Genomic DNA, 24,442 nt, shown 5'->3' with positions numbered 1-24,442 from the left:
ATATATGTCTATATAGCCCAATGAATAATTTCTTATTCCAGCCACACAGATACAAAATTTTCCCTTTGCCCAACCAACATGGCAGCTTGCTCGGAAGAAGACAGGCACTTTATGACTGGGATGGTAGACATCTATGAAACCTGGGCATCTCTTTGTTGCAGCTCTGGGTGTTTGTAGCTCCCTTGCCTGATAGGCCCCTTCCTCGGAGTAACCCTTCCTTGTATTCCTGACCACTGTACTTCTCTCCCAGTAAGGCATCTGCCCTTCATCTCACTGTGCCTTGCTATAGATGACTGTGATGTTTTGGCCCATGTGCGGTGCTTGTCTTTCACAACGACAAAAGCATGGATAATCTTCACGGCGATGACTGATGGCTGTTAGATGCCTCTGTCGGTATTGCTAACCCCAGGGACTGGAGCCCTCAGATTTCTGCCTCTCCCTCGGTGCATTCGCCTAGGAGCTGGAACCGGGGGCACGCCCTGAGCTGCTCATCCAATGCTCATCGGAAGCTGTCTCGCTCTTGTTCGGGTTACTTGCTGAGAGCCCTGCCTTCGTCTCAGATCCCACCCATCTGAAGTCAGCATCTGGCTTCCCTCGGCAGCTGTCTTTGTCCTCTGTGAGTTTCTTATTAGCCGTGGGTCCGCTTTTGTCCTCTTTCCATCCTGCTACTTTCTGCCTCCCAGATATTCCCAAACCATGTTTTCCCACTCTCAAGTGCCCCTGCATCACATGTACTGCCCAGGAAGGGACCACGACTCTCTTCCTCTTTCTATTCAAGTTTCCTGCCCCAGGTTTTCAGGTTATGCCTGTGTATGACTGATCTTCAAGGACATATATTCTCACCAACACAAATCCTCTGCCACCATGCCATTTAGAGAGTACCTTCCAGTTGCCTCTCTGCACAGACATACCATCTTCTCTCTGTCTATGACTTTTGCTCAGAGTTTTGGAATAGCCACTGTGAGCCATTGGGAGAGGATCCAAAGTGGAGAGAGGATGGGCAGGGTTAATGGTGAGGACAGTAGGGTGAACTGGCCATGGACTCTTGCTGCCCACAATGGGAATGTTCTTGGCCACAGAAATCCCCCCACAGACCACTACATTTCCAGACTCTGGAAGACTCTTCTGGACCTCCAGGGTCCTAGTCTGTTGAGGTAAGGAGCTATGCTCCTCCAGACTCCATTGAGCTAACACAGTCTGAGGCTCCATGCCTGTTCTCTTCATGTATCTTTGGATCAATGCCCTTTCTGCTTAAACCTCAGACTTGAAACTCTTTACCGAGAATGTCACCCAGGTGTAGCCCAGCCCTTGCAAGTGTCCACTCCAGGCTTTGGAGTTGTCCTCAGACCCCAGCTCATCATGTATGTGTATGGAAGCCTGTCCCCCTCACTGAGCACATCTCGCAATGCTGCTAGAACACCCTGTGACTTTTTCAGATAGGCCTACTCTTTTCTCTAAAGAATATTATGGTTTGTGGAAAAGCCAAGATTGAAATGAAAGGTATTTGGGGTGGAAGTCCTCAGACTGACACTTGGGGCAATTTGTGTTATCACTTTTCCTCTTCCTCCCAGACTCCTCTGGGGCTTCCGTCTAATCAATAAGAGAACAACAATTCTGAGAAATCTGAGTTCCTCATTACCTGATAAGGACATGTAATTCCAAGATCTCTTCCCTCTAACAGAACAAGAGTTGAGCTCACAGTTGCTTGTGGGCTCAAGGATCCCTTCTGTGAGTATAACTCGGAAGTCTTTGGAGCCAATAACTTGCTCAAACAGTGTTCTGTTGTGAGTCCTGTAGTTGGGCCAAAGACTAAAACCATACTAACTGTCTGTGGCCTGTGGCCTGTAGCCTGTGGTCTGTGGCCTGTGGCCTGTGGTCTGTGGCCTATGGCGGGACTTTTCTAGGCAGCAAGCTCTTAATTTCTCATCCTGTCCCGGGCAGAGTAGGTCATAGATTAACTGAGCAAGGAGGCAAGCATCACCTTTCGGAAGGAGTGTGTGGTCCTGGCAAGCTTTGCCTACTCTTCATTTCCTCAGAGGGCACCCAGAGTCCAGGCGGGAGCTGTTCTCTTCTGTCTTCTACCCCCAGTGTCTGTCAGTGAGGGTGGCTGTTACTTCCTCCTCTGTCACTCTCTTGTACAATACTAGCAACATCAGTAACCATGGGGCTGCCACTGTGTGAGGTGTTGGATGATGATGATGATGACAATGACAGCTTCTTTGAGGTAAGTAAGATAGTCCAGACTGACCTTGAATTCTTGCCGCTACTGTCTTCTTCTTCATTTTTTTTTTTTCAAGACAGGGTTTCTCTGTAGCTTTGGAGCCTGCCTGAAACTCGCTCAGTAGACCACGATGGCCTCAAACTCATAGAGATCCACCTGCCTTTGCTTCCCGAGTGCTGGGATTAAAGGCGTGCGCCACCACCGCCCTGGAGTCCTCTACCTTCCTAATGCTGGGGTTACAGATATGAACCACCATGTCCAGCCTTTATGGATTTATTTGCCTGATTTTTACTATAACCTTGAGCAGTATAGAGAGATAAGGAAAATTCAAGGGGCACGGGTAAAGAAAAGAGCCCCCCCCCCCGCTCCGGAATCTGATTTATGTTTGACTACAACTATCAAAATCAGTAGAGATTTGCCTACATGGAGTTAGTTTCCTCCAGAGACATCTCAAACAAGAGTGTGAAAAACAACAACAAAAATCCCAAAACAACCAAGCAAAAAAAAAAAAAAAATCTATCATGGACCAGGCTTGCTTAAAACTGAAACGGATACAGTTTTTGGATTCAATGACATCAGTTATTAAACATCACTGATGACTCCTCTTGCCCTTAACACCGAACCTCATAAGTCTCACAATTTCATTGATAACAGGACATTGTTTAAAACAAAGAAAAGAAGCAAACCAGCTCATTATTTTTTTTTCCTAATATTTTTACAAATCTTTGAACCTGACTGCAAATTGCGTCCTTTAAGCCATATCACTTTAAAAGCCACAAGTCATTTCTACATTATGTGTGTACATAATCACTAGAGAATATTAGCTGGTGTTTTGAGATATGATCATGTGTAACTCAGGTTGGCCTTGAACTTCCTACGTAGCTCAGGCTAGCTTTGAACTGGTATTCCTGCTTCCTCCACCTCCTAGGTGATTATAGCCATGTACCACCCAACCATTAAGGCACATTTTTCTTTCAATTCTTGCACTTAAAGTATCTCAAGTTTCTCTCTCTCCCTCCCTCTCTTTCCTTCTTCTTTTTCTCTCTCCATCTCTCATCTTACCCAGCTCAGCTTTGTGCCAACGTGTCCTGAAGTTCTTCCCTGCCTTACAAAGCTGCCTACACCATGATGGAGGTCGCTAACAGTGGCACCCCTCAGTCTACAGCAGTGGCGCCCCGCAGCATCCTGTGCTGAAGCTAGCCATCTGACGAGGCAGTTAGTACTCACTTTGCGTCAGAGACGGGGGACCTGGGATTAAGTCCCTTGACCCACAGCTCAGAGTTGAACTCATCTCTGTTCTTCAGACCCAGGTTCATGTCTACTGTCAACTCTCACTTGAGAATGCCTCTCACCAAAAATGAAGAGGTGGTTCTTGTTCTCAACTCCGTTGTCTTGATCTTCCCTCAAGACTATAATTTTCCAGGCCGATTCCTGTTTTTCACCCTGAATTCTCACGGAGCTCTCAGTTAACCCCCAACCTTGGCAGTCCTTCTACTGGCTGTGTCCTTATTGGCTGTGTTTCTATAGACAAGCCCCGAGATCACTCTCCTTGTGAGCCCCCAGAACACATCACAGCCATCAGGTCCTTGAAGACCTTGTTCATGAACGGACACAGAGGGCCTCTTGAGGTCTGCCTTGAACTTCAGATTGCACCCAGAAATTCCTTCTGGCTCAAAGAATTTTAGGAAGGGCCCACCACCAAAGTTCCCCAAAGGGGGTTCTTACATCTCAGCACAGAGGTGGAACACTGGAGGAAGAAAGTGGGACTACCAGACTCAGGTCTGGACCTGGGTGCGTTCACAGAGCTGGGTGTATGACTCTGGAAGTCGCCCCAGCGGTGGGCAATGAAAGTCTGTGAGCTCAGGACTCAGGAAGCAAACCAGGGAGATGCGTGCACATGCGTGCGCACTCGCACACACATACACCTTCGTTTGGTAAAGAAGTGCAATTTTTGCTCATCCTAAAACATTCACAGACCCTGAGGAAGCCAATCTACAATAAAAAGACACAAGGAACTGGAGAGAGTTTCAGTGGTTAAGAGCAATGGCTGTTCCTCAGAGGACCCAAGCTTGATCCCAGCGCCCACATGGCAGCTTACAGCTGTCTGCAGCTCTAGCGCCAAGGGATCCGATACCCTTTTCTGGCCTTCTAGAGCACCGCATGCATGTGATACAAGACATACATGTAGGCAAAGCAGTCCTACATATAAAATAAAAACAACCTTTTTTTTTTTTAAAGAAAAAAGATGCAAAAGAATTCAGTACAGTGCCTGAGTTCATATGCTGATGGGAACCAGAAACCTGTCAGATTAAGGAGCCCGGGTTCATGAGCTGAAACCTTAGAGACTTGGGCAAGCCCAACCCTGGCTGGGACTGGGAATAAGGGCGAAGGTCAAGATATTTAATTGCAGGCATCACTGGGTGCTATGCTTTGGGGATACATCCCTGGTATAAAGACAGCCATACTTCAGCTCAGAGAGCACTTGACAGGTCCTGGGTGAGGAGCAGGAAGTACTCAGGGGCTTGGAGGTCAAGGCAGAAACTTTGGGACAAAGAGCACAGAGATTCATTCAGCCTCTGAAACAAGCAGCACAGCTGTGCCAGGGAAGACGAAAGGAACCAGGATACTCGGGCTGCGGACGTACACAGTCCAAGCTTCCTCCTTGGCCTTGACCTCTGGCTTGATCTCCTCAGGATTCCACTTTCCTCCTGAGAGCTACTCCAAGCAGGAAGCATTGCCAATTCACACAGGGAGTGGGGAGAGCTATGTATTGGCTGCTATACCGATTAATGCTGCCCGTCTCCCTAATTTCATAGATATGAGTCTTGGGGGGGGGTAAGGAGGAGGGAAATACATTGCTGCCATCTGGCATGCCAGCCCAGCACTTGCCCCTGCCCCTGAACCAGATGCCTCGCATAGGGTCTTAACCCTCAGGGAAGCCTCCATGGAAGACATAATCCTTGCTTTACAAAAGAACAAGTTACACATCACACATGCTTGCACAGACAGAGATGATGGAGCTAGGTAGGACCCAGAACTCAATGCAAACCTACCACCTTATCAGGCTAGTGTGTTTTCCAGCTGGAGAGTGGCTAAGGTTTCCCATAAAGAATGGGCCATGACCAGTTGAATGTAAGAGACAACTGTAAGACCTTCAGCTCTTCCTAGCCAGGTTTCTCCCCAAACTCAAGGGCCCAGCTATTTCTGATAATCAGTCAAAAGCTATTTAGTTACATTACACAAACTTCCCCTCAACTCCCACCATAAGGTTCCTGGATGACAAGGGCTAGGGAGGTTCTGAGCACTAAGTTACAGAAGTGATGGGTCCAGTGCCTATCCAGGCCAGGCATCCTCTCCCTAAACCATTGCCCAGGCCTGGAGAGAGGATGGCAGCTCCTTTCCCTGGGGCATCTCAGGGCAAGCTGGACAGGTGAGGCCACCTCATCTCCACACAGCTGGGTGTAGCCATTGGTTCCCTGAAACATTGTCTCGGAGCTCTGACCAACATGGCGATATCAGCCAGTCTACATGGTCCTTCCTTCACAGCAGACCACCGAGATGGTGATATTTGAAACTCTAGTACTGGTTTCAGCAGATCTGAGCAACATCCCAGCCTGGGGAGTGGGCATCACATGAGAGGAATTCTTGCAATTGTTTTGCTTATTACTCATGTTAGGTGAGTGGTCAGAGAAAGAAATACAACTGAGAGACATGGACCATCTAGGATCCAACAGAAACAGCATAACCTGTGTGTGAGTGTGTGTGTGTGTGTGTGTGTCTGTGTGTGTTTATATGTGTGTGTCTGTGTGTGTGCCTCTGTGTGTGTGTGTTTGTGTGTGTGTGTCTGTGTCTTTGTGTGTGCCTCTGTGTGTGTGTGCCTCTGTGTCTGTGTATGTCTGTTTGTGGTGTGGTTCCTTGAGCACCCACTCTGAGTCTTTGGCTGACTCTCGCCCCTTCTTCAACATAAACTCTACCCTATCTGTGGTAGAACTGTCCTAGTTCACATTTTTGGAGGATCAGTAAAGAGCGCATGCTGATTAGAAGCATTTCTAGACACCCAAGCCTTTTGGGGGAAACCAGGAGGCAACATCAGTCCTGTTCAGTACAGCGGGGAAGACGGTCACGATGCCACAAGGAGCTGCTCCCAAGCCTCTTTGGAGACTGACCAGTGTCTCCATATCCCACTCTAGAGGGACGAAACCTTCTTGGGGCTTCACTCGATCAGTCAGTGGTTTGGAGGGGCTGGCCGAGGGCACTACTTTGCTACTGATAGTTCTCTCCACAGTGCATCTATAGCCAACAGGGAGATGGAGGGCATCTTCCCATTGCCCAGACAGGAAGACTAAGGCAGATTTGGTCTCAAGCAGTAGCACATTTCCAGACCCTGGGATTTCCCTGGGAGACTTTGAGAGTTAGTCTAGATCTAGAGTTTTTGACTACACACCCAGAGGGGCAATTGACAGCAATTAAATGACAATACCACCAACTCTCACACTTCAAAATACCCCAAACCACACACTCACAAATCACAGACGTTTAGGATTAATGCCCACAGGGTTAATGACCAGTCACTGCCAGGACAGGCCACATGTAGATTCTCCCTGGCAGTACTAGGCATTGTCTATCCCAGATGCTGGCTTGGCTGGCCCTAGATGTCCCCGAGTCTCCCCATGCAGGTTGGTAAAGTTTGTGCGTACACTCAGTCGTGCCATCCCTAGCCAGGAGCCCTGGTCCAGACTGGGCGACAGCACCTCTCCCAGGTGTTAGGAGGATCCCAAGCCAACCTCTACAGGCGTTCCGTGCCCACCAGCCTCTCTGGAACACAGACTCTTCATCTCCTGGGCATGCCTCCCTGGCCATCTGCCTTTGGCAGAGCCTCCCTCTCCACCCCTCTCACCTTCAAGGCACAGGAGGCCAAGGACCTGCCATCTTCTGCTTGGCATGGGTCTGACAGGGAGTGGGAAACCCAAGCAGGCATCTGGTTCTGAAGCATCGTGGCGGCTCTCAAGCTGGACGGTAAGATTGGGAACTTATACTCTGACTCAGAGCTCCACCCTCCTGGCCGGCCTTGGGCAGTGGCTGCGATGGCTCAGGGAGGGGTTAAGGCGGGTAGACAGATGTGCCGCCTGGGCTTAGGTCTCAGGTCCAAAGGAACCACACAGGTCTGCAGATCTTGAAAACGCAGAATCCGGCCAGGGCTCTAGTCACTGGGATCAGCAGTCTGTAGCCCCAGTTGCTCAGAAATGACCGGGTTATGGGTGCAAGATGGTAGAAAGAACATTCTGGGCTTTGGCATGTTTCTGCCAAGATGTAGGAAAGCCTTGTCTCTCCAATTCATGCAGATGGATGCATAGCTGCTCCCCTGGGAGCGAATAGATGCTCTACCTCAGGACCATGGCATGATTTTCTTGGGAGTTGTGGGCAGAGACTTCTCAAGATATAAGGACCAAAATTCAGGTTCTTATGTTAGAGGGTGAAGAAAGACAACACTTGCCCCAGTCACGTGAGAAGAGGGTCCAGGGCCTCGGCCTCTACCAGCCTTCTGGGCAGCCTGGGAGGAGAGAGCACCAACCCCTCAAGTCTTCACTACACAGTGCGGAAGATGCTCTGCCCCGCCTCAATGATTCTTATCTCTGCCTGTGTTGGCTCACCTCTGGTTTGCTTGAATTCATACTGGGAGTTTCCTGTCTGGGTTCTTGCCGGAGGCTCAACAACCGGCTTTTCTGGCCCACAGATAGGATGTATTTTGGACTACATACAGGTGAGACCTGAACACAGGAACGCGTGGAAGGAAGGTGGTCGGTGGTGTTGTTTGGTGGCCTGACTCCCCAGAGAGGACAGGCCCTTTATTTAGCTTGGTGGCCTTGAAGTTTCTCTTGTCACCAACACAAATGTGATTCCCACACCCTTGAATTGATTTCACAAATTCAACTAACTTTATGCACTTAGTGAGTTCCTACTGTATACATGATGCTAAACAGAGAAATCCCAGGCTTTAAAGTTCCACAGTCCAGCTGGGGAGCCAAATACTTCTAACCCCTGAGCAGTTCTAAGGTCTAGATTTCCTTAGGCTGGTAGGGGTCCCTAGAAGAATCAACATAAATCCTTCATGTTTGGGAAACTCCGTGGTTCTTAGCTGTGATATAGACTACTAACTGGCGGAAGGACACAGGGCCGGAAGATGGGTTCTAGCTAGGGAGGGACAGCATAGTTCTGAGAAGGCTCCATGGAGGAGATGATCTCTGATGTGGGCCTTAGAGACTAGGATTTCAACAGCTCTGATGGGAGGGAAAGGCACCCCAGAAGGCAGGAACAGAAGGAACAGGGCAGGGTAGGTTTAGGTATGCAAATGAAGTACATGATTTATGTGGTACCTCCCACATATTATCTCATATAGGAGGGCGGAAGAGATAGGGACATGGGAGGATGTGGGAGTTAGAAGGACAAACCTGGAAAGTAGGACCTGGCATCTCCTTCCCTGCCCGCCCCCCAGCCGGTTCTGAGTTATAGGACAACAGCATTCTATAAACCGTGGCCTTAGAGTGGTCTCTCAAAGGCTGTGTTTTCCATTTAGACATATTCTCTAGGCCACAGCCGCCAGTTGTTTCTGAGTAGGAGAACAATATGATCAGAGATGGAGTTTCAGAAGGAAAGGTTGTTTGATGTTGAAGTAGAGGAGAGATCGGGAAGTGATGTAGGAACCTCTTAGGAGAGGGAAAGAGTCTGGGACGTCAGAAAATAGAGGCTAGGTCAGTAGGTGGTGGGTCAGGAGGTTCTGTGGTGACCTGACCACAGTACAACCCTACTCCATTTCCGTTGCCCCTCCATCTTCTAGTAAGGTCTGCTGAGGGCCAACCCACCTCTCCAAGACATTTCTCATGGTTTAGCATTTGGTCCTCTTCTGGCTACAGAAGCCCATTTATAGGTTCCGTCCCCATGCACACCCAGCCACCGCATCCATTCTGGCAATGTCCTCATCATCTGCCAGTGCCTCAAGAGCAGAGCCTTTACTTTAAGTTGGATTAAATCAGGGGAACAGAGACCAAGGGGAGCTGTGGTGGCAGCTTCTTCCTCTACGCTCTTCCTGGCACTTCTGACCAAGGTGAAGTCTACAACCAACCTCCCACTTCATGGACTCAGTGGACAGATGCGTAAGAACATCTGTTGCCTGCTGTGTGCCAGCTTCTGAGCTGACTACTGAGGAAGGTTCTGGAAGAAGACAAGAAGCCATCATAGAGGGGAGGGGTCAAGGTGGAGTTGTTAAGAGGTCAGTTGTCCCTTCTGAGGTCTCTGGAGAAGGCAGAAGTGAACTCAGGTGAGTGTTAGGAACGCAGTGCCAAGAATTATCACTTACGATCCCGTGACAGAGTGAAGTCTGTCTGACCCCAACTCTCACCCAGCGAGACTCACAACCAGCCCAGGAGACCCAACAACCTAGGACTCTGTTGTGAGGCACGACAGCCACTCCAGGCCAGGTCTCCCAGCTGCTCCTTCTCCTATAGTCTCCCTCTATAGAGGTGATGCTGGAAACAGACCAAGGGATCCCACTTCTTTCCAGCCCACTTTCCAATGATTAGAAAGCCTCAAATCTCCTTAGTGGCCCCAGCATGCCAGGTGAGGGCCCCTGTTCTCAGCTGAGTCCCCAGGGTCTGTTCTCTACTCCCATGGATGGGTTGGCCAAGAGTTACCTCTCACAAGAAGCCTCTTGGCCTGGGGACCCTCTATGGACAAGTGTATTTCTATATGTTCTCAGCAGCACAGTTGGCCCTGCTCCACCGCAACCAAACGATCCTCACCTTTGCTCCTCATGTGGCCTCAGGTGTCTGTCCCTGCCTTCCCATCTTATAGGATGTTAGCTGCATCCCAGGCTGAAGCTTGGGGACTGATTGTCAGCCTCTCTCTTTTTCAAATGTATCTGCTATCTCCCATTCTTGACGGCAACCTCTGAAGTCCAGCACCTCCCATAAAGGAAACCGAGCCCGGGAGCATCTCTCTGTGCATTTGGAAGTTTACCACACAGTAAAAGACACATTTGCATCCGTAGTGAAAGGATACTATTCATTATGGGGAGGGGCTTATTCACTGTTTGGTGGAAAGTTAAAGCCCATCTTCATAATGACACAAAAATAAATCCCAGAGAGGAGAACTAGCTGACCATTAAACCTATAGATGGTTTAAAATACATTCTTAGAATATTGAAGTGAGAAGGATCTTCCAAAAAAAAAAAGGTACAAAATCTAGAAGCAAATAGGGAAACTGACTTGACGGGTGAAAATGAAAACCTTCAGCAAAGAAAAAGATACTGTCAGTGCAGGTCCACCTCCAGCATCCACCTCCCATTTCCTCTTCCCAATAAACATCTTTAAATGCTAATGTGGGGAGGAGAGCCTTGCTCTGCTGACACTAGCATCACAAAGCCACGCTAACACAGACAGCACGTCGCTGAACCAAGAACTGGATCAATGGAGACAAACTAAAAGGACTGGAGAAAACCTTTGCCCTTTGGTTTTGGTTTTTGTTTTCTGAGACAGGGTCTCCATATTTAGTCTTGACCATCTTAGAACTCTCTATGTAGATCAGGTTGGTTTCAAACTCACAGAGATCCCCCTGCCCTGTCTCCCAAGTACTGGTATTAAAGACATGTTCCACCAGGTCTAGCAAAACCTTTGTAATTTAAGGGAGCTTAATATATAATACAGTGTCATTACAGGACTAGAGGAATGGCTCAGTGGTTAAGAAGATGCACTATTCTTGCAGAGAACCCAAGTTTAGTTCCTAGCACCCCTATCAGGCAGCTTACAAGCACTTATAAATTCAGCTCTAGAGGTTCCTCACCTTTTTCTGGGCACCTGTGTAAACCCACACACAGACATACACATATTCACATAATTTTTTTAAAGTAAAAAAAAAATCTTTATAACAGGCTAAGCATAGAAGCACATACCTATTATCTCAGTACTGGGAGGTGCACACATATGCATGCCACACACAAATACACACATGCATGCATACACACACACACACACACACACACATACACATACAAACTTGGCAATGCAGATAAACAAGGAAAACAAACTTTCTAAGAGATATATAAACATGGTGGACTACACGAAAATAAAATAAGAGTACTTCACGAAGATGGCGGCCAGCGGTTTGCGGCAGGCCGGTGCCGCGGCCAGCACCGCGGTGAAGCCTATTTTCAGTCGCGACCTGAACGAGGCCAAGCGGAGGGTGCGCGAGCTCTACCGCGCTTGGTATCGGGAGGTGCCGAACACTGGATTCCCCTCAGACCTTTGATCCACCAGCCTAAGTTCCCAACGCTGGGATTGCAGGCGTGTGCCACTGTTGCTGGCTAGTTGCAGAATGGCCAAAGCCAAGTGCAGTTATTCCAGTTGGACATCACCGTGAAACAGGGACGGGATAAAGTCCGAGAAATGTTCATGAAGAATGCTCATGTCACAGACCCCAGAGTGGTTGATCTCCTGGTCATTAAGGGGAAGATGGAGCTCCAGGAAACCATCCACGTGTGGAAACAGCGGACACACATTATGCGGTTATTCCACGAAACAGAAACACCGAGGCCAAAGGACTTCCTGTCCAAGTTCTATATTGGCCATGACCCATAAGGTGCATGTTAATATTTAATTATTTTAGAGTATAAATAAACTCATTATTTGCTGGTTGTGGAAAAAAAAAAGAGTACTTCACTTAGTGCTACATAAAAAGATGGGCCATAATCAAGACTGACACATGAAACATCAAATATCAAACAAATAGAAGACAGTGCATGTGTTCTAACAACAGAAAAGGATTTTTTTCTTACTTCCTTTCTCTGGTGCTGGGAATTGAATAATGGGCCTCATACATATTAAGTATGCTTTTGACCAGTGAAATATACATCCCTGGACCCTGAAGAAGAATTTTTAAACAAACATTTTCAAACAATTAACTATAAACCAAAAACATTTCTAACTTAGACTGAATAAAATTAGACTGAATAAAATGTAAGCTAGGTATGGTACTAAACATTATAATCTTATCATTTGGAAGGTAGAGGTAGGAGAATCAGAAGTTCAGAGTCATCCTTAGAGACAGATGAAACTCAAGGCTAGCTTGGTCTACATGAGACTCAAAAAACAAACAACAAAGAAGAAAAGGGTTAAACATTTCCATGTTGTAGAAAAAGCGAATTGACCAAATACACTTGCCATGCATTTGCAAATCACCAGATGATTAATATTTAATAAACAAAGAAATAATTCACAAGAAAAAGATGACCATGATGAAGCGGGGATCTCAGTAGTGAAGCACTTGCTTTTCTCAATACCTTGGGCAGTTCACAACTTCAGCAGGGATCTGTCACCTTATGACCTCTGAGGACACCCACACAAGTCACACGTACACACACCACATCCAAACGCCCCACAAATAAAAATATATTTTTAAAAAAGATGTCAACATAAAATTAATCAAAAACTTGAATCTGTCACCTTCAGAAGGAGAAACCAAAAAGTGAGCAGGCACTGGAGGAGACCCTCAAAATCATGGGTATTCGGTCTGAAAATCAATAAGGAAGAAATCATCAGTTTAATAGATGGTACAGGCAGACGTGACTTCCTAGGCAGAGTGAAGTAACAGAGCACCCTCTCCTAAATGCTGTATTAAAGGGATGACACTTGGAAGAGAAGATCGACACAGGAGGGAAACAAAGAAAAGTGAGGTCACAACAGCTATTGAATTGGAAAGCAGTGAGACAGCTAAGTGATGGTCAGTGTTGGTGGCAATGGGGAGACAGAGGTATCATTGTGTTCCATTGTGTTACCCTATGGAAGAGGAAACTGATACCATAGTTGACTTGGGACTGTCAGTCAAAGTGAACACTGGTAGAACAATGCTGGTTCCAACTTACGCCCCAGGGAGCCTCTTATAGGACATAGAGAGACGTACCTCATGGTCTTATCTATAACCCTGAATCTAGTCTCCAGTGTTACAAAAAGCAAAAATAGGGTCTGGAGAGATGGCTCAGCATTTAAAAACACTGATTGCTCTTCCAGAGGATCTGGGTTCAATTCCCAGCACCCACATGGCAGCTAACAACTGTCTGTAACTCCAAGATCTGACACCTTCACAAGACATACATGTAGGCAAAACACCAATGCAAATAAAATAAAATAAAATAATTTATAAATAAGTAAAAGAGTACTTGTTTTTCTCACAGAAGACCTAGGTTCCGTTCCCAGTCCCCCACGGTACTTCAAACCCATCTGTAACTCCAGTTCCCAGGGCTCTGATGCCTTCTTCTAACTCTGCATGCACACACACACACACACACACACACCAATCCCACACCAAAGAATATAAATAAGTTTGATAAAATATTTTAAAAAGAAAAAATGAAGATGTGCATAAGGACACTTACTGTAAAATTTCTTAAACTGTGGGCTGCAGCCCCTTATAGGAACACTGTATGTGGGGATCACAAAACTTTGGCAATAGTAAAACTCTAAATGTATTTTGGCTTGGGACTAGGACAGAAATTCCAAGTTCTCAAATATGCCAAACATATACCTGTGGTTTTGTACTATGTAATTCTGACACGTGTCATAGCCTAGGCACTGCCGATTATAAAATTAATATCAATCAACTGAAAGACATTGAAGATCCTTGACATTCTGCCATACCAAACATTTAGGCAAGATTTCATTTATATATTTAAAAATAAACAAACACACTATCTCATTGGTATGGACGTGTTCTTTCATCATTAACAACTGATACAATAATGGGCATACCAAAGAATTATTTTTAAATACTTTGCTTTGCTATTTTTTTTACACTAGATGTTTTATTTGTATGCTTATTTTATATACTTAATTCCCAGATAAAAAGGGTCATGGATGGAAAAAGGTTTATGGAACCTTGCTCTGTGTCGTCTTAACTCTGAAAGCATTGTGTGTCCTTCCCTGGAGTGGAAACAGGAGAAGGTGGGCATGAACAAGAAGAGCAGCAAGTTCAGCATGCACATAGGGGCCTGAACAGAAATAGGCTAGTCAGGGTGGGAGTGGAAAGGCAGGAAGCTGGGGCATCCACATCACATACAGTTACAGAAATTAAAAGGGGCTTATGCAGCATAGATCCACTATATACCTAACATAATAAAATTCCCACAAGGAATGGAAAGTTATGTGAGGATTGGGAGATAAACCAAGAAACCCATCTCTGGACCAAAGATGATACTGGCCACATCGTAGGCACCTCCGTCTCTTGGAGAAATTTGGCTTCCTCCAGCTGTTCCAATTATTGTTGTCAACTGCCTTACCGGAAGCCACTATTCTCCCGATCTCTGCTCCGTGTTGGACTAACAAGCCCATCCGCATCTCCTCTCACTTTTCTCGAAACTGTTCTTTGAGGAGGTGCTGGGGCTTGAACCCAAGACTTCATGAATGCTAAGCAAAACGCTCTACCACCACACTTGCCGCTGTCCTCTTAGGTAATCTACAGAAAGGCAAGAAGTGATCTAAAGACAGAAGCCCTGTGTGGCTGCCCTGACGAACAAATTTCTGCATTCTCTGCGGTCTTCCTAGAGTCATGAGCTCTGTGGTCTGGCTGCTCACATCAGTCATTCTAGTCTCTGCATCAATCAGGTTCCGACTGTGAGGTCTCTTTGCCCTGATGGGGCCAAGTTCCCCACGTTGGGAGTCTTGTGTCTGCAATGATTCCCTATCATGAAGTCCTGACCGCCACTCTTTGAGAAGCTGGGCCTTGCTCCTCTGTTCCAGCTCTATTTAAATGTCACCTTCTCCAGAAGCCTTTCCTTGCGTAGGCGCAGTGACTTGTGCCTCTGTCCCCCCTCCCCTTAGCTCCTCAGCCACTCCAGTTACTAGTTTACACCAGTCTACCATACTGTAGACGATCTTGTCTATTTCCTTTTGTTTTTGGAGGCAGGGTCTCAATATTGAGATTAACCTGAAACTTACCAGTTAGCCCAGGCTAGCCTCAAATTTACAATCTTTCTGTTTCCTCCTCCTGGGCCATGATTATTTCCATTTTTACTCTTTTCTTTTTTTTTTTTTTTTGGTTTTTCGAGACAGGGTTTCTCTGTGGTTTTGGAGCCTGTCCTGGAACTAGCTCTTGTAGACCAGGCTGGTCTCGAACTCACAGAGATCCGCCTGCCTCTGCCTCCCGCGTGCTGGGATTAAAGGCGTGCGCCACCACCGCCCGGCCTTACTCTTTTCTTTTCACGGCTTGGCCATTGCTTGTCTTGCTGTTGATTGGAAATACCCCAAGCCATCAGGTTAGGGGATGGGAAGACAAGGTCCAGCACAGACGTCAGAAGACAAGGTGGCTCACATGTGCCCTTTACAAAGTGACGGCGATTGATCTAATGTTTATGTCCCCTGTGAAGAAGGCGCGTTCATCAGCTCAGTTTAAAGACTGAAAGGGACCCAGTGAGGATAAACAGCTTACTCGAGATCACCACGGCTGTGATAGAACTGTGACACAGGTCAGTTTGCCCGGCACGTCTGTCCTGAGTACTCTGCACTGCTCCAGTACAAAGCTCTTGGGTTGTTGACTAAGGCTTTCCTATGCTCCTCCGCTCCCTTGATGCACAAACCTTTGGTCCTAAGACAAACAAGGACTACAGATGATTCTCACAATGTAAAGTAAAACGAAGTATTATCATCTCTTCAGGTCATGAGAGATCTAAAAATGTCAGTCATCGAAGTTAATGTGTTGAGCCAGGCATGGTGGCCGGCTCTCCTGAAATTCACTACATAGACCAGGTTGGCCTTGAACTCACAGAGATTCTCTGCCTCCCAAATTCTGGGATTAAAGACAAGCACCACTATGTAAGGCTTCCTAAATTTTTCTTTTTTAAATTGTGTGTGTGTGTGTGTGTGTGTGTCTGTGTGTTCTCTTCTGAGTATATGTATGTTCTTCTGCATATGTGTGTACGTGTGTTTTCTTCTGAGTATGGTGTGCAGGTGCCATAGGTGTGGAGGTCAGAGGGCAATTTCAGAAGTTGTTCTTTGCTTTCAGTCTTGTTTGGGAGGCGGTCTCTCATTCCCTGTTGCGCTGCACACACCACCAGGCTAGGTGGCCCTGGAGTTTGCAGAGATTCTCTTATCTCTTATCTTCCTGAAGAAGCCCTGAGATTGAAGACATTAGCTGCCACACCCAGCTTAACCCGAGTTCCTGGACTTGAACTATTTCCTCACCCTTGTTGGTTTACTCCCACCCCTCCACCCCCAGCCTTCTCCCAAGACTTATTTTCTTAGCATACAATGTATGTGGCTAGCAAACATTTTCCCGCCTCCTTCATGTTTATAAGGCAGTAGAGGCCTTTTCAACACCCTGCAGAGAACTTGTGGCCTCGGATCAACATTTCTCAATCTCATGAAGTCCCTGCTAATAAAACTTGTCACCTCTTGTCTCAATTGGATAATAATTGGCTTTACGTTTTTCTGCTCTTGACTCTCTTGCTCATGAGGCAAGATTGTACCTTGCATCTACTCCATCACTGTCTCCATGGTGAGGGCAGTCTTGTCACTGTGTCGTGGTGAAAGATCTATCTGGCTTCTGTCACATACAAGCCACAGGAACTTGACTGGGCCTGACTACCTAATGTCAAGTTTCTCCATCTGTAAATTGAAGGACACAAATAGAACTCCCTCATAAGATTGGGTGACACAAAGGGCTTAGTTGGCACATGGCTGGTTATGGTGGTCAATTTTTTTTCCAGTTTGACTGCTTTTGGAGCCACCTAGGCAACACACCTCTGGACATGTCTGTGAGAGTTTCCAGAGAGGTTTAACTGAGGATGGAGGACCCTGAATGTGAACAGCACTATTCTATGGGTTGGGCTCCCAGACTTTAATAAAACAGAGAAAGGGAACTGAGCTCCAACACTCGATTGTCTCTGCGTCCAGACCGTGGGAACTAGCAGCCTTACGATCCTGCTGCCACACCATCCCCAATATGAGGGACTGTGCCCTCAAACCATGAGCCACACAAACCCTTCCTTAAGTCACCTTGGCCAGGCATTTTGTCACAGCAGTGTGAAAATGGACTAATCCACCCCTCTTTGTGATAGACAGCTGTTTAATGGTGTGATTCATCACGCCAGGACATCGCGACACAAGGACATCATCCCTGCACCAAGGATGAGACTGAAGTGACATGGAAATTGAGCTGTCTATGAGGAGTTCAAATGAGCTCTCAGAGAGCTTGACCTATGGGGCAGGAGGGGCTGCCCAGAGGGGGAAGCACGTGACCTTGCCCTTGAAGGAAGAGTAGCAGCCTCTTCAGTGGGTAGGTGAGAGAGGGCATTGTCAGGCAAGACAGCATCAACAAAGGCAAGGTCTGGAGAGGACAGTAAAGACTCAGCTAGGGATAAAAAGAGTCAGGATCCCCCTGGTGTTGGCAGTGTGACTCCTGGCAGGGTTTTTGAACAGATAGTGTTTAAGAATGAGCAGCTTTGAAGTCAAATGTGATGGGGTGTCCCTGTAATCCCAGCACTGTGGGCTGAAGTCAGTGGAAGCCAGATGTGGTGGGATGTCCCTGTAATCCCAGCACTGTGGGATGGAGCCAGTGGAAGCCAGATATGGTGGGGTGTCCCTGTAATCCCAGCACTGTGGGATGGAGCCAGTGGAAGCCAGATGTGGTGGGGTGTCCCTGTAATCCCAGCACTGTGGGCTGAAGTCAGTGGAAGCCAGATGTGGTGGGGTGTCCCTGTAATCCCAGCACTGTGGGTTGGAGCCAGTGGAAGCCAGATGGGGTGGAGTGTACCTGTAATTTCAACACTGTGGGATGGAGCCTGTGGATCCCCAGGGCTAGCTAGTCAGCCAGGCTAGCCAAAATAGCATGTTCCAGGTTCAATGAGAAAGCCTGTCTAAAAAAAATAAGGTGGGCTAGCCAGGTGTGCTAGCACAAGCCTTTAACCCATGCCCTTGGGAGGCAGAGGCAAGAAGAGCTCTGTGGGTTCAAGGTCATCCAGGTCTACGTAGTGAGTTCTATAAGTTAGAACTATATACTAGGACCCTTTATCCAAAAAAAAAAAAAAAAAGAGTGGAAAATGATGAAGATATTCAAAGCCAGCTAAAATACATGCAAGCATAGGCAAATGCAACTACATATATATGTACACGTATATGCACACACTACGCACACATATACAAGCTTATATAAATAAAAAGAAATAGAGATAGCAGGTTCTACAGGAGGACAGGTGACCATCAGTTCTATGTGGCCTAGGTTAATGGAAAGGAGACATGCTTCCTTCACCAGCCATTGTGGCCCCATGAGGTGGTTCATGGTTCGCCAAAGGTCCATGAGTCATCAAAACCTTTTCTTCTACTTGTGGGGCATGGCCTCTAGCCTAGCGCTGCAGACACATTGGTTTCTAGGACGTCTTTTGTCTCAAAGCCTCTGGCTGCCAGTCTGGGCCTGCACACCAGGGCTCTGGAGTGGGATCTGCAGAAGGGAAAGGATTTGGAGGAGGGAGGGGTGGGAGTATGTTAGCTGTTATTTATGTCCTCACTTTGCCTCTGGCCCTCCCTGACCTAGTCAGAGAGAACCCTGCAACATCTGTGTTCAGATTGCAGCGAAGTCAGTCAACACTCATCTGCCTCTTGTCATTGTGGACTGAACGCAACTTTCCAGAGCCTCACATAAGTGGACTCATTCACAGTTTGCTCTTCTGTGCCAGCTTCTTCTGCCTAGGTTTTCGAAATGTATTGTTATTACTGTGTGTAACATACCCATTCTTTTTCATTGCTATGTAGTACTCAACTATAAATACTCCAGTTTATTTACCAATCAGTTAAAGGGCAAAGTTGTTTCTAATGTTTGACAGTTAAGAATAAAGCTATTATATAATCTGTGCACAAGTTTTTATGCAAGTCTAAGCTTTGGTTTACTCGGTTACACACTTTGGAATGGAGTGATTGGGTTTGATCAATGTTTTTAATGATAACTAACACACTGCATTCACGTGCACAGAACCACAGATACACATAGCTAAATCATAATCTTTTGTAAAAGATTTCTTAGGAGAAAACGTTTACATGGATACAAAAACCAGAAGATACAATATACATTGAGCATCAAACAGATGTTACATGAACGGGGCCAGGCCTGCTTGTTTGTTGTTGTTTTTTGTCCTACCCAGTTCCCCCAGCTGTTTAGTCCCAGAGAAAATCACACATAGGTCTCCATAAATTATAAGCTGATTGGCCCATTAGCTCTAGCCTCTCACTGGCTAACTCTCACATCTTGATTAACCCATTTTTCTGGTCTATGTTTGCCATGTGGCTCAGTACCTTTTTCAGTGGGGCAGATCACATCCTGCTGCTTCGGTGGTCTGGGCAGGAGTGGGAGGAATAAACTTCCTCCTTCCCAGAATTCTCCTGTTCTCATTACATCATTTCTACTTCCTGTCTTGTTTTCCCACCTATATTTCCTACCTAGCCAATCAGCGTTTATTTATAATATGATTGAGAGAATATAGACAATTCTCCTGCACCAAACAGATATGCACTTTGATCTTAATATTGATGATGGAGATTGCTTAAAAACTGAAAAAGACATTTGTAAAATTCTTGATGGTACTATTGTTTTAAAAATTGGAATGAGATAATGGAGAAAATTCAAAAGGAAACAAAGTTTAAAAATGTACTAGGACATTTTCCAAAAAATTATAACCTTATATGTTAGCTATAGTTAACTACTAAATATTTCTATAAAACAAATTTACACGGACACCTTTAATCCCAGCACTTGGGAGGTAGAGGCAGGCAGATCTCTCTGAGTTCAAGGCCAGCCTGGTCTACAGAGCAACTTCTAAGACAGTCAGGATTACACAGAGAACCCTGTCTCAAAAAATAATAATAATAATAACACACAACAACAAAACCCACCAAGAATTGGCACATAGCTTCTAATACCACTGATAGACATAAAAAATTAGAGAAAAAAATCAATGGCACATACAAATCAATAAAGAAATAAACAAGAAAGCAATGTAAAAGACAATATATGGATAGTCCGAATTAGTCCAAATGTATCTGTGATGGATGATCCTCATTGTCCAGCTGGCAGGATTTGGAACCACCCAGGAGGCACACCTCTGGGTTTATTTGTGATGTTTCCAGAGAGGTATAAGAGGAACAATGACCACCCTTGGTGTGGGTAGTATTGTCTCACTGGCTAGGGGTGGACTGAGCCTGCTAAAAGACCTGCCCAATCCCTTCCTAGGGGACAACAGATAACCCTCATTCTTGGTCTAAGACCAGCATCCTCCAGGAGCCTTGCTGAGTCTCCCTGAAAGCCACTCTGCAGTCAGAGCCTCATCAGACTCCATAGGAAGACTGGACAGTCTTTTAGCCGGCTCTGCTCTGGGGTCATTTGGCCAGGCTGCCTGGATGGACTGTACAAAGACCTGGGTGAGGTTTCTCCTCTGGTGTCTATCTTTTGACTGAATTTGGTTCTAGCCAAGTCCCCTGAGTAAAGTCAATTCCTGCTACTTCTATTTGGCTCAAGCCCTTGAGGCAAAGCTCTTCAAATAGATCTCATGGTCTCTGGGGCAGAAAAGGGACAAATGGTGCCAGACCCAGGAGGCCTGTGAGCAGGAAGTTTCATACCAAGTCCGGGAGGCTACCGGGCACGGCACAGTAGAGGAGGCTGGGGCTCTCTACGGGCTTCAAGTCGGTGTCCCTTTGTGCTTAGAAAGGCAGTATGGCCTGCTGGGTAGAGCACTGGCTGGGAGCAGGAGTAGTGGGCTCCGGTGTCTGGGTTTCTCTCAGACTAGGTTAGTCTAGAACCCCAGGAATAACACTGGCACCTCTATGTTCTCATTCACCAGGCATCTCTGAGTACTCTTCTGTTGGCCTTGAGGTTTGACTTGCTCCTGTTGCCCAAATGGATCGTGCCATGCTTGGGCACCAGCATAGCCTGGGATAGGATAGAGATTGGTAGGGTATGTCTAAGATACGACAGGACACCATGTGGTGATGCGCGTGGTGGTGTGTGTATTATATACTCATAACATGTATTGTTCATGTATCTCTCTGTGTGTCTGTGTACATAAGCATGTGTATGTGAGGATGTGTATATCTGTCGAGTGTATATATGTATTAGTGGTGTATGTGTCTATGTATAGTTCTATGTGTGTATATGCATGTCTTTGTGTCTGTATGCAACTCTACGTGTGTATGTCTGCCTGTGTGCATGAGTGTGTGTCCATGTGTTTGTGTCTGTGCCCTTCTCTTTTGTATGCTTGTCTGCATGTCTGTGTGCCTCTTTGTGTACACATGTTCATCTGTTTTGTGTGCTTGTCTGTGTTTGATTGTTTCTCTGTGCATCTGTGTGCAACTGGAAGTCATCAAGTCCGAAAGAAACTTGGGACCAATAGCTGTTTGTGTTTCCTATAAGCATACCAAAGTGCCTGCTGGCTTCCAGGCTTTCTTGGCATCAAAATCAACTGTGGGCTCTTCTCGCTTTTCTCACCCTGGCCCCTGCCCTAAACTTTTCTATCTCCTGGGCTTCCTTTCCCCAACTTCCCATTCCCATGTAACTCCGCCATTTTGGCCATGTCCTCTATTTTGTCTTCTTCCCTTGTCCCCGCTCTCTTGGTCTCCTTTGCCCTCCGCCTCTTCATCGTCCCCTCTCCTTCTCTCCTTCTCTCTCTTCTCTCATGAACTGGTCTATCTGCCAGTCACGTTCAGTGTACTCCTTCCTCCCTCTGCCCTGGACTCTTCCAGATGCCTCTGGCCACGCTCTCTCTCATACCTATAATAAAAACCTTCTCCTCAACCATATCTTGGAGCAGTCATGTCTTCAGTGTATACAGAGTACGCTTCTGTTCTCTCCTGAACACAGTCCTTTGGCAAGAAAAGGCCCCTGTCACAGGTGAAGAAGTCCATCGTACCAGATCAGACAAGAGCGCCCAGCCTGTGGGGCTTGGAGTGTGACGGGAAAGGCTCATTTCTAACTGTCCACATAAGACTTGGCCCCACTGACCCAGTCAGACTTGGGATGATGTCAGCCTCATAAATGGTCCTGGGGAAAGAAGCACTCTGGGAATTTCCTGTGGAATTTAGTTGATCTTGAGGTCCAAGGTCATTTGCACTGAATATAAGGAAGAGTGACTGAATTGGCTCTAGAGACACAGTGAGGCCTTGTGGGATGATGAATCCCACTTGGTGCCAACCCCTCAGTCCCTGCCCAGCCTCTTCCTTTAATCCATCTGTGGTGACCTTGGGTTTCAGCCTGTGCTGAGCTAAAGCCAGGGGCAGATGTCCAGACACTGCAGGAGGAGTGGTATGACAAAGGGTACCCCAGCAGTCTTAGGTACTGACTCTGCCACCAAGGCAGTAATCCGGGTGACACCTGGGTGAAGCCACAGGTGCAGGGGACAATACAAAGGCACTTTTTATTTGCTTTAGCTTACACAAATTTGACTTCAATTCCTCTGCCTCTTGTGTCGAAGCAGTTCGGATACCCTCGCCCTCCCCTTTCTGTGGCCGGTCTCCACTTTGGCTTCTGTCTGAAGGAAGGCGAGAAATGAAGACAGAGTGGTACTGTGTGTGCGCGCGCATGTGTATGTGTGTGTGTTCTGTACTGAGTTCTTCTGCCTTTGTCCCTGATTCTGAAAGTCAACACTATCACATATCCACCCACCACATTGGCAACGGGAAGGCCTCTGGATGGGCCCGTGACTCACCACATTCCCACATGTTTGTATCTGTGGAGAGAAGGCGTGTTGGTCACTGCCCTGCCTAGAGCCAGAGAGGGGATGCACTGTGGCTCCTGGCCGGGGTGGCAGCAGGTGGCCTTGAGGAAAGGGCAAAGGACAGTCTGAGGCAGGATCAGCAGATGGGAAAACGGAAGGCACAGGTAGCAGCAGAGCCACAGGAATTGAAGTCATGGCCTGAGATAGTCCAGATAAGAATTTCTAAATGCCCCAGAAATATGTACAGTTATTGCATGTTGAATAAAATGTATATTAATGAAATGAAATAAAAATTTCAAGCTGGTGGTAGTGGTGCACGCCTTTTATCCCAGAACTTGGGAGGCAGAGGCAGGAGGATCTCTGTGAGTTCGAGGCCAGCCTGGTCTACAAAGTGACTTCCAGGACAGACTCCAAAGCTACAGAGAAACCCTGTCTCAAAACACAACAAAAACAACAAAGAAAACAAAACAAATTTCAAAAGAGTTCACAAATTATCTCAACACTTCAGGATGCCTTTTTACTCTGAAGTTTTCAGGCAGCGAGATGCTGGAGAGAAGTCAGGGAGGTCAGAGAGAAGAGGCACAGCCTGACTGGCTTTTCTGCCCCTAGAAAAGCATGCATTATCAGTGTATCTTCTAATCTGAGTTCCCCCTTTTAAAAATGTATTAAGGAAGGATATGCAAAGTTCATAAAGAACAATCAAGTAAGTGAACATGAAGGAGACAATCCACTACCCAGCTGAGAAAACTAACTCTGGAACAGCATAGAAGCCCCTAGGGAAAGAGCCACTTGCCCCCATTCCCTGTGTCTTCCCCAGAAAAGCCCGATCTGCCGCAGCCCTGGATGGCCACACTCCTCACTCTTTGTCCGCATACGAATGGATTTCCAAGCTACAGTTGATAGATTTTGAGTGTTTTAAAGGTTTATATATGATATCTTTTCGGACTATGCATCCCATAGTTGGATGTGGGGACCCATGTCTGTAAGTTCAGCACTTGGGAGATAGAGAAAAGAGGTTCAAGGGTTTGAGGTCATTCATAGAGAGTTCGAGAAAAGCCTGGGCTGTACGGGATCCTGTCTCAAAACCACCACCACCACCAAGAATGCTGAGTGTGTAATCTGCTACAAGCGTGTTTTCTTCTCCACTCACTCTTCTTGAGAGACTCACGTATCTTGTTAAATACAGATGTGGTTTATTCATTTCCGTAGTGATGAGTGATAAATCTAATAAGCAAATCTAATACATTTACTAGTGATGGTATAATAAAGAGGGATGCTTATAAAATAAGTGAGCATCATAAATTTTCCCATAAAAATAGTAGCCACAAGAGATGCAAGAGATGAAATATCCCCTTATGCTGGGCATGGTGGCACATACCTTTAGCCCAGCACAGGGAAGCAGGGGCCATTGAATCTCTATGAGTTCAAGGTCATCTTGGTCTATAGTGAGTTCCAGACCTGCTAAAGATACAAAAGACCCTGGAGAG

The 24,442-nt window shown here is 46.6% G+C and overlaps 1 protein-coding gene across 1 annotated transcript in view; it reads right to left on the bottom strand.

Annotated features, from left to right (window-relative positions):
• Nucleotides 1-24,442, bottom strand: part of Pla2g4e (phospholipase A2 group IVE) — a 74,828-nt gene that overhangs the window by 34,839 nt on the left and 15,547 nt on the right. The gene's annotated exons all lie outside the window — the stretch shown is intronic.

The sequence above is a fragment of the Chionomys nivalis genome, chromosome 9 (genome assembly GCF_950005125.1).
Source record: "Chionomys nivalis chromosome 9, mChiNiv1.1, whole genome shotgun sequence".
NCBI classification, from domain to species: Eukaryota; Metazoa; Chordata; class Mammalia; order Rodentia; family Cricetidae; genus Chionomys; species Chionomys nivalis.
This window is presented reverse-complemented; position numbering and strand designations above follow the sequence as displayed.